We start from the raw sequence: 9,458 nt of genomic DNA, 5'->3' as shown, positions 1-9,458 counted from the left end.
GATCAAAAGATCAACAACAAGAGAGCTACCTGCTCTGATACCACTTGTTAGTTTTTAAACCCCTTAAAACACAATTAGATTAACCTAGTTAATTAGCCAAGTTATTACTTAGTCCAAATTCTAGATCTAGGCTATCACAATCAAACAATCATATCATGCATAGCAATGGAAATATAAATAACACAATGATATGATGACTTAAGAAACCACACCGATAAAAACCTAGGGAGGATTTAACCTAGCTATCCTCAAGGTAGACCTGAATCCACTATGAAAATAATCGAAATTTTACAATAGGACTTAGACCACTAACATCCTATTGCTACCCACCAGTAGAAACTTACTGACACGACCACGTGCAAGCTGCAAGACCACGAACTCCTTCTTTCTTGGATTCTCTAGCAAGTACAAGCACACTCGCTTGTGTTTCTTTAAGCTTCTTAGTGCAGCAACTGCATGATCATCAAGCTCTTAATCAAATCTCCTTCTTGATAATCCTAAGCATTTGTGAAGGAAACCACCTCTAGATCTCACAAGAGATTCACACACACAGCAAAATAGAGCAACCTCAAAAACGTGGCTAGGGTTTGTCTTTTATACTTAGGGCAACACATAAAACCCTACACGTTTTAATAGGCTAGGGTTGAGTTGGAAAAATCTGTAGAAAAAACATTCTGCCTGAGATTCGATTGATTGAGCCTATTCTTCGATCGATCGAGCCAGGCCAAAAGTCACTAATACTTCTGCAGCCACTCGATTCCAACTTTACATACAATGTACACACTTTGAGCAAATCTAAACAAGACTAACAACTGTTTTGGTCATGGTTTGCCAACATTACAAATTAGAGTTCTAAATACATTAGTTCCTAAATTTATAGAACCTAACATTCAAAAAAAAAAAAAAAACAAAATTCAATTCAATTGTCTTACACACTTCTCGCTGCAACTTGCCCTCCAATTCATCGAGATAAATAAATCTTCTATTTAAGGCTAGAACCATGAATAAATTTCTTTGTGCTAATTTCCTAAAGTCAAAATAAATCGCATACTCATTGTGACTACTCTAAAGCGATAATTTTAAATGAGGGCATTTTTTATTTATTTATTTATATGGTAATTTTACATATCAATATATAATATTTAAATGCTTCCCACTTCTCAAGATACAAAATTATTAATAAAGTTGTTTTTTTGAGAAAAATTATTAATAAAGTTTTGGTTTTTTGATTTTGCTAACATCTCATTTTACAATTTTTGATATGGTTAATTTAATCAGTGTAAAATAAGATTTTATCAATTTAAATTAAAAATATTTTTGTCAAAACAATTATTTGGATGAAGTCTTTTCTTATTGGGATTTGAGTATTCACTTACAAGTTAGGACATTTTCGTATTAAAGCTTAAGCCAACGCCTAATTAATATAAGCCTTGAGTCGCCCCTCAGCGCCTGGTACGCAATCCCAAGCCTACGTACGTAATCATGTCGAGTGCCTGCATATGTAGCTAGCAAGGTTGCGTACACAACCCTAGCACAAAAAGTTTTGTTTTTCAATCTTTTGTCCAAAGTTTTTTGTTTTCCATTGCACCTTACTATCATTTGTCTCTCAACACCATCACATGTTCCTTCAGCATGTATTGGTAATGGTGTGATATATATCGGACGTCAATGCCTAGTATGAGACATTAATTGAAAAGACTTTGTGCCCCTTTTATACTTGGCAGGGCTTGGGCCTTTTGTCACCAGCTTTACTGAGTCCTTGACAAGCAGAATCCTATTTCACACCTTGACATGGTATTAGTGACACACAACCCACATATCTCATATTGCGATTTGGAAAACAACTCTCACTCCCTTCTTACTTGAGTGAGAAAATCTAGCTTGAGCAAGCTTTTTATATATTGAACCAAGCAATTGGCTTGAGATTTTTATTTCACTAGAGCAACAATCAGGTATGAGATTTCACATGTATCATTCATTCGAGTGAGAACTTCGACCTCAACTTTTTATATTTTTCAAAATTTATTCTCTATTCTTATACCATCAAACTAAGATACTTGCTTCTTACTTAGAGCATTTGCAGCAGTGGAGCTAAAAAGCTATAATGCTATTTTAGCTCCACCACTATAGCAAAATAAGCCCACAGCAGTGGAGCTAAGAGCATTTGCAGCAGTGGAGCTAAAAAGCTATAATGCTATTTTAGCTCCACCACTATAGCAAAATAAGCCCACAGCAGTGGAGCTAAAGCCATAAAATTTGGCTGATTTGCTACAGTGCACATCTATAGATAGATGTGCACTGTAGCACTCATCTAAAAAAAAAAAATATTTTTTTAATCATCCGCCGATTAAAATAAACACTCCACGCTCACTTTTTTTCATTCTTTTATTTTTATATCTCACCGTCTCCTTCTCCCTCACTCTCAACTCCTTCTCACTCTCAACTCCTTCTCCCTCACTCTCAACTCCCAGATCACTCATCACCGTCGCCGCCACAGACCAGACCAGCCCAGCCCAGCCACGCCGTCCCTCGCCGTCCCAGCCCAGATCAGCCCAGCCTCGCCGTCCCTCGCCGTCACTCATCTCTCTCACCCATCGTACTCCAGATCAATCATCACCGTCGCCGCCACAGTCCAGCCCAGCCCACGTCGCCCCTCGCCGTCCCAGCCCAACCCAGCCCACGCCGTCGCCGCATCTCCCTCGCTCATCTCCCTCGCTCATCGCACTCCAGCTCATCTCCCTCACTCATCACCGTCGCCGTCCGTCGCCGTCGCAAGCTCTCATCTCACTCATCAAGCTCTCCACACCGTCGCCGTCCCAGCCCAGCCCACGCCGTCGCCGTCGCCGTCGCCGTCCCAGCCGATCCACTTTAGGTCAGTGCTCTCTCTTTTCTTTTGTAGTGAATTATTTCTGTTATTTGGTCTCTGTGCACATGAATTTTTTCTGTTTTTTCTGTTCTGGGTTTAGTGTGATTTTGTAGTCTTGTATTGGGAATTTTCTGTTATTTTGTTGTGTGGATTCTGTGCTCTCTGTATTGGGAATTTTCTGTGTGCAGGAATTGGTTGTGTGGATTATGTGTCTCTGTATTGGAAATTTTGTGTTTGGAAATTTTGTGTTATTTTGTTGAGTGGATTCTGTGCACTCTGTATTGGGAATTTTCTGTTTGCAGGAATTGGTTGTGTGGATTATGTGGTCTCTTAGTGTGAATTTGTGGTCTCTGTGCCCTTGGAATTGGTTGTGTGAATTTGTGCGGGAAAGTTATGTTTTGTTGTTAGTGTAAATTGTGTGCACAAAACCACGTTCCTGTGTTGCATAAAACCAAAATTGACTCATGGCTCATATAAATGTCTCAGTAATATAACCTATCAAAAAAAAAAAAAATGTCTCTGTAATATAAATGTAAGTTTATTGTGTAATTTATCTATGTAATTTGTTGTGTCGATATAAATGTTAGTTTGGAAATTTTCTGTGTGCAGGGAAGTTTATATATATATTTTCTAATTTTATGGAGTCACGTAGGGACACAGAGTTACGTAGAGACCTAACATTTATCACGGGTATCATGAACGGGGATATAGAAATTGACTCTCAATTTTTGGGAACGTCTCAAAATACTCCTACGTCAGTTTCTGATTCTCCACCTCCACCACCACCACAAGTTGAAAATACCTCTTCTACAAAAGGAAAACGGGGTTCTAATTTTACTGTAGAGGAAGATAAACTTTTAGTGGCAGCATGGCTCAATACTAGTGTTGATGCCATAAGCAGTAATGAACAAACACAAAATACCTTTCGTCAAAAAGTTTGGGAATATTTTATGCAGTACAATACATCCGGTACCACACGCACTGTTATCTCCTTACTAAGTCGTTGGGGTACGATTAGTGAAAAGACAAATAAGTTTGCTGGGTGTATGGCTCAAATTAACGCACTTCATCAAAGTGGTATAACCGAAGAAGATAAGGTATAAATTATATTACAATAGTGTTAAAATGTTCATTCACCAATAGTTTGAAAATATTAATTATGTTATATTTGTTTTAAATTTTTTTTTAGATCATCAATGCGAAGGCTTTGTATTTAGAGAAGTACAAGAAACCATTTCTTCTTGATCATTGTTGGCTCATGTTAAAGGACCAACCAAAGTTTGCCGATCCTAATAATGCTAGATCGAGATCATACGTGCCTCCAACTTCAGAGGCAATATCTATTAGTGAAGGGGATTGTGGGTCCGGACTTGGTGACACTTCTAACTTGGAGAGACCTATTGGTAGGAAGGCCGAAAAGGCCATCCGAAAGAACAAAGCCGCCGGAAAAGATGTAGGGGAATATTTGAACAAAAAATTGAGATTGATTGAGGATGTAACTCGGTTGGAAGAGGAAAAAATATCTTTTGAGAGGGAAAAACTTGCAATTGAAAAGGCAAGTAGGGAAGAAAAACTTAAGATTGAGAGGGAAAGAATGATTATTGAGAAGAAAAAATGTGAGCGAGAAGAAAGGTTAGAGGAAGAGAGAATCATGATGATAGATACAAGTGGCTTAACCGGAGCACAAAAAGCTTTTTATGAACAACTCCAAGAGGAAATCATGGCAAAACGAAGATCATGTAATTAATGAGTTTAATTGTATTTGGGATGTAGTTTAGACTTTTATGTATTTTGTAGTGGTTTATGTATTTTGTAGTGGCTTATGTCACTTGATGAATTATCTTAAACTATATGTATGTATTTGTGTTATGACTTGAAGTGCAATCTAGCAAAGACTTTGAAGTGCAATCTTTTTTATCTTTTGTTAAGTTCTATTTGATCTTGTGATAGGCATTGATATGATTCTTTAATTCAATAAAATTATTATTTGATCAACTATGAGTATTACAGCCACTATGGAGTGTCTAGTATCATATGCTTAGTTTTGAGATGACAGGTCTTAGAATAAATCTATAAACAATGAGCATCCATAGTATTTCCAAGTTTTTTATTTTTAGATGTATGTGTTTGTGTTGTGATTTGTGCGTGAATTAGTTATATTTATTTTAATGTGGTTTATGTCACTTAATTTTAATCTTGCATCTATAGTAATAATTGATTTTCAATTGTCTTGAAGGTTGCATCCATGAATCACTTTGTGATTCGCAAGTTCCTTCTTGATGACTCAGATGAAGATGAGATAATCGAAGAACTTGTTATGGAAGCATCACAACCTAAGCGTCGTCGTCGTTCTATCAAACGTAATCATTTAGTAGGCCATGAGAGGCTTTTTCTTGATTATTTTGCTCCCACACCAATATATCCACCTACTTTATTTCGTAGGAGATTTCGAATGAAGCGTTCTCTTTTTCTTCGTATTCAATCTCAAGTTGAAGCTCATGACTCTTATTTTGTCCAAAAAAGAAATAGTGCTAACAAACTTGGTTTATCTTCATTGCAAAAGATAACTGCTGCACTTAGAATGCTTGCGTATGGAGTATCGGGTGATTTGATAGATGAATATGTGCGGATTGGAGAAACTACTGCATTAGAAAGTTTGAAAAAATTTGTTACTACGGTAATTGATGTTTTCTCTGAAGAATACTTGAGAAAGCCAAACAATGAAGACATTGCTAGACTGTTAGCTCACGGCGAACGTCGAGGTTTTCCAGGTATGTTAGGTTCAATTGATTGCATGCATTGGAAGTGGAAAAATTGTCCATCTGCATGGAAAGGTCAATATTGTGGTCATATTCGTGAGCCTACTATTATTTTGGAGGCAGTAGCATCATATGATCTTTGGATATGGCATGCATTTTTGGATTACCTGGGTCAAATAATGATATTAATGTGTTAGAGCGATCTCATGTATTTAATGAATTGGCTGAAGGACGTGCTCCTACAATACAGTACTCAATTAATGGTCATGACTATACTATGAGATATTACCTTGCTGATGGTATATATCCAAAGTAGGCAACATTTGTGAAAACAATTCCAGCTCCACAAGGACATAAGTATAAATTATTTGCAGCAGCCCAAGAGGGGTATAGGAAGGATGTTGAGCGTGCATTTGGAGTGCTTCAAGCACGTTTCGCAATTGTCCGTGGACCTGCACGATTTTTTCATCTTGAAACACTCAAAAAGATCATGAAAGCGTGCATAATTCTCCATAATATGATTGTTGAAGATGAGCGAGAAGATGAGCGGGATGATAATGAAGTGGTAGATTTGGATTATGAACAAAATGATGGAGTGGATAATCCTCCTCTGCAAATGTTACGTGAACAAAGTGATGAATTTTTGTCATACATTGAGAGGCATGGACGCATTAGAGACCGAGAAATCCATTTTCAACTCCAGTCGGATCTTATTGAACATTTATGGCAATTGCAAGGCGAGTCGTAGGAACTTTCTTTTTTGTATGTGGGTTTAGTATGAGTCATAAGAACTTGTGAGAGTGTGTGAGTTTTATTGTAATTTGGTTTGAATTATGTATGTGAGCAAATCTATGGACTACATTGTTCTTGCTATAATATGTATTTTATTTTCTATGTTTTCTTATAAATCTATGGACTACATTATAAAATTCCTTCATTTCATAGTTCACATTATTTCAAGGTTGCTTCCGGATAATTGAGACGATAATACGTTATCATGATAATTGAAAATTTGTTTTACTAAAAAAAAAATGTATGAGTATAATTTGAGGTTAAAAAAAAATATAATACTAGACGATTATTTGCTATCACGCGGCGGCGGAAAAAGAGTCGTCGGTGGCGGTGGCGGCAGTGACGGCGACGACGGCGGTGGAAAAAAAGTCGTCGGCGATGGCGGCGGCGATGGTGGTGGTGGCGGTGGCGGTGGCGGTTGAAGGTGGTTGTGGTTGTTTTTTATTGTATAAGATATATTATTTTATTGTAGTGAATATATTATTTTATTGTAATGGATATATTATTTTATTGTGATATTTATATTATTTTATTGTGTTAAAAGCTAAAATAGATCCACTGCTGCAGCATGTATATAGGTAAAATAGATAAAGTAACTTTTGGTGAAGATAAAAAGCTAAATTTTTAACTCCACTGCTGTGGATGCTCTTAGCCCATCAGACTTGATGGGTTACTGTTCAATTCCCACACCTTGACTCTCTCTCATCATCAACGCCACAACTCCTTCCTCTTCAATGCTCTTCAATTTCATATCTACCTACCAACAACCCATATATCTGCTTCAAATCTGTCACTCTGCCCTGTTCCTTTATTTGCACAAACCCCTAACAGACCCATAGTGATTCGAAGAGGCTGTGAGACTGAAAGAAAGACAAAGATGATGCCGCCACTGTGAGGGAGATGAGCCATGTGTCGGTGAGTTTTTATAAAATTTTTTATATTTATTAATCTGTTTTCCCTTTTGTTGGGGGTGGGTGCATTTTTAGGGTTTGTTAAAGATTAGAGTTCAATTTTTTTGGTATTCTTTGATGATTATGATGGGTATACATTTGTGCTGTATGATGATAATGATGGGTATACATTTCTTCTTTAATACATTTGTGTTGTATCAAGAAAGGTACCAATTTTTTTAATTTTTTGTTATTCAAGTTCCACATTTTTAAAGCCCATGTCATTTAGCTATTCATAATTTCATATTATCTTTGTTTTTCTTTTGATGTACAGGGCTGAAATTCGTGCTTGTGTGTGAGCAATCTGTACGAAGGATTAAAGGTAAATGAACTGAAAAAGCAAATAAACTGAATGTTAATTTGAAAATTATTAAAGAGCTAGTGCTTGCAGTCTTGTGTTGTGTAACTAAGCTCCCACTCCATTTTGTAAGCATCCTTGTTTCACACGGTTGTGGACCTATCATACTTAAGAATTACTTCTGCAGCAGTTATTGAGGTTCAAGCAGTTATGGAAATGGTGTTGAGTCTTCCAGGGTGCAATCGGGTCATCGCCTCCATATGTTTAGCTCCTTATTTTTCATGGAAAATCAAAGTGCGATGAACATGTTTATAGCAAATAAGCATGATAAAATGTTCCAGTTGCTTTGGCTAGAAAAACAGTACGATAAAAGGCCTAATCTTTGGTGAATTGTGGTTGTATTGAAGGGGTTAATTTTTTAGGAGCGTATGTGTTATGTAATTGGAGTATTTGTCCTTTATTAGTATTGCTTTAAAACATGTTGTGGGGTTAAGAATTTATGTTTTATTTAATTATGGAATAGGTTAAGAACTTATGTTTTAATGTTATTTATGTTGTATGTTTTATGTGAATAGCTTGTGAATGTAATAAAGTGTTTCCAGCCAAGATATTTTTTTGCCCACTTTATTTATAATTCCCCTATTGGGTCTCTCTCTATTCTTCTCTGTATCTTTAAGGGTGTATTAGTATTTTACTACTTTATCTATATGTTTCACTTCACTACATCCGTTAGCTGCATATAACCTATTTGACCCTTTTCGTATTCCACTTCCTTCCCCCATTTCTCAACTTTCTTTCTTGGGTTTTCTTAGATCAAGGAGTCTCAAACTCACAGATCCACTTTTGTTCTCTTTTGTTCAGGCATCTTTGACCCTACAATTTTTTTAGGTACAAGCTTAATCTACTTAAAGACTCAGATCTTCTTCTTTCTCTATGTGCTTGATGTCACCTTTACATTGCTTAATTTATATGTTCTTTGTTCATGGTATTGTTATAGCATTTTTATTTTATTTGATTAATGAAGTGATGAAATGGTTGTGAGGTAATATGAACTTTTGTTGCTTGAGTAATTTTTATATGTATAGTTTGGTTTATGTTACCACTTATATGTAGGGAAATGGATTTTAAAATAAGTGATGAGCTTGTACACACAGCATATTTAGCTGGGTATGCAAGTGTCATAACTTACATGGAGACGTATATGAACAAAGTATCGATGCATACAAATGTAGAAACAGGGTATGAATGGGCACAATATATTTTACATGGGAATGAGCGGAAATGTCTCAATGTATTTAGAGTACCATGCCATGTTTTTGGAGAATTGTGTAATACATTGAGCACTCAATATGGATATGAGGGTAGCAAAAGAGTTGAAAGAGTCTATGGCAATTACATTGTTGGTACTTGGTCATGGCATGTGTAATAAAATGTTTCAAGATAGATTTCAATGTTCGAGTGAGACAATAAGCAAACGCATGAAAATTATAGTTACATTGTTAAGCAATGTTATGTCATAAGACATTATCAAGCCCGCTAATCTTGCATTTCTTAATGTGCCACAACATATTCAATATTCTAATAGATATTGGCCACATTTCAAGGTACTATGTTATTTTGGTATCTTGATTTAATCTTATTCAATTTATCTTTATGATCAAAACATGTTGCAAATTGCACATGGCATTTTTATGGCAATGATTAGGATTGCATTGGAGCGATTGACGGTGATAGTTTTTAGACCCCTTAAAAACACAATTGGATTAACCTAGATAATTAGCCAAGTTGTTACT

At 36.2% G+C, this 9,458-nt stretch overlaps 1 long non-coding RNA gene across 1 annotated transcript; it reads left to right on the top strand.

Moving 5' to 3' along the window:
• Window positions 1-1,811: 1,811 nt before the first annotated feature.
• On the top strand, window positions 1,812-8,271 carry LOC115975701. The gene is made up of 3 exons (XR_004088178.1): window positions 1,812-1,952; window positions 7,070-7,332; window positions 7,642-8,271. It is a non-coding gene; the product is annotated as an uncharacterized LOC115975701 (long non-coding RNA).
• The last annotated feature ends 1,187 nt before the right edge of the window (window positions 8,272-9,458 follow it).

Source organism: Quercus lobata, chromosome 2 (assembly GCF_001633185.2).
Source record: "Quercus lobata isolate SW786 chromosome 2, ValleyOak3.0 Primary Assembly, whole genome shotgun sequence".
In the NCBI taxonomy this organism is placed as follows: domain Eukaryota; kingdom Viridiplantae; phylum Streptophyta; class Magnoliopsida; order Fagales; family Fagaceae; genus Quercus; species Quercus lobata.
Note: the sequence above shows the minus strand (reverse complement) of the source record. Positions and strands in the feature narration are given on the sequence as shown.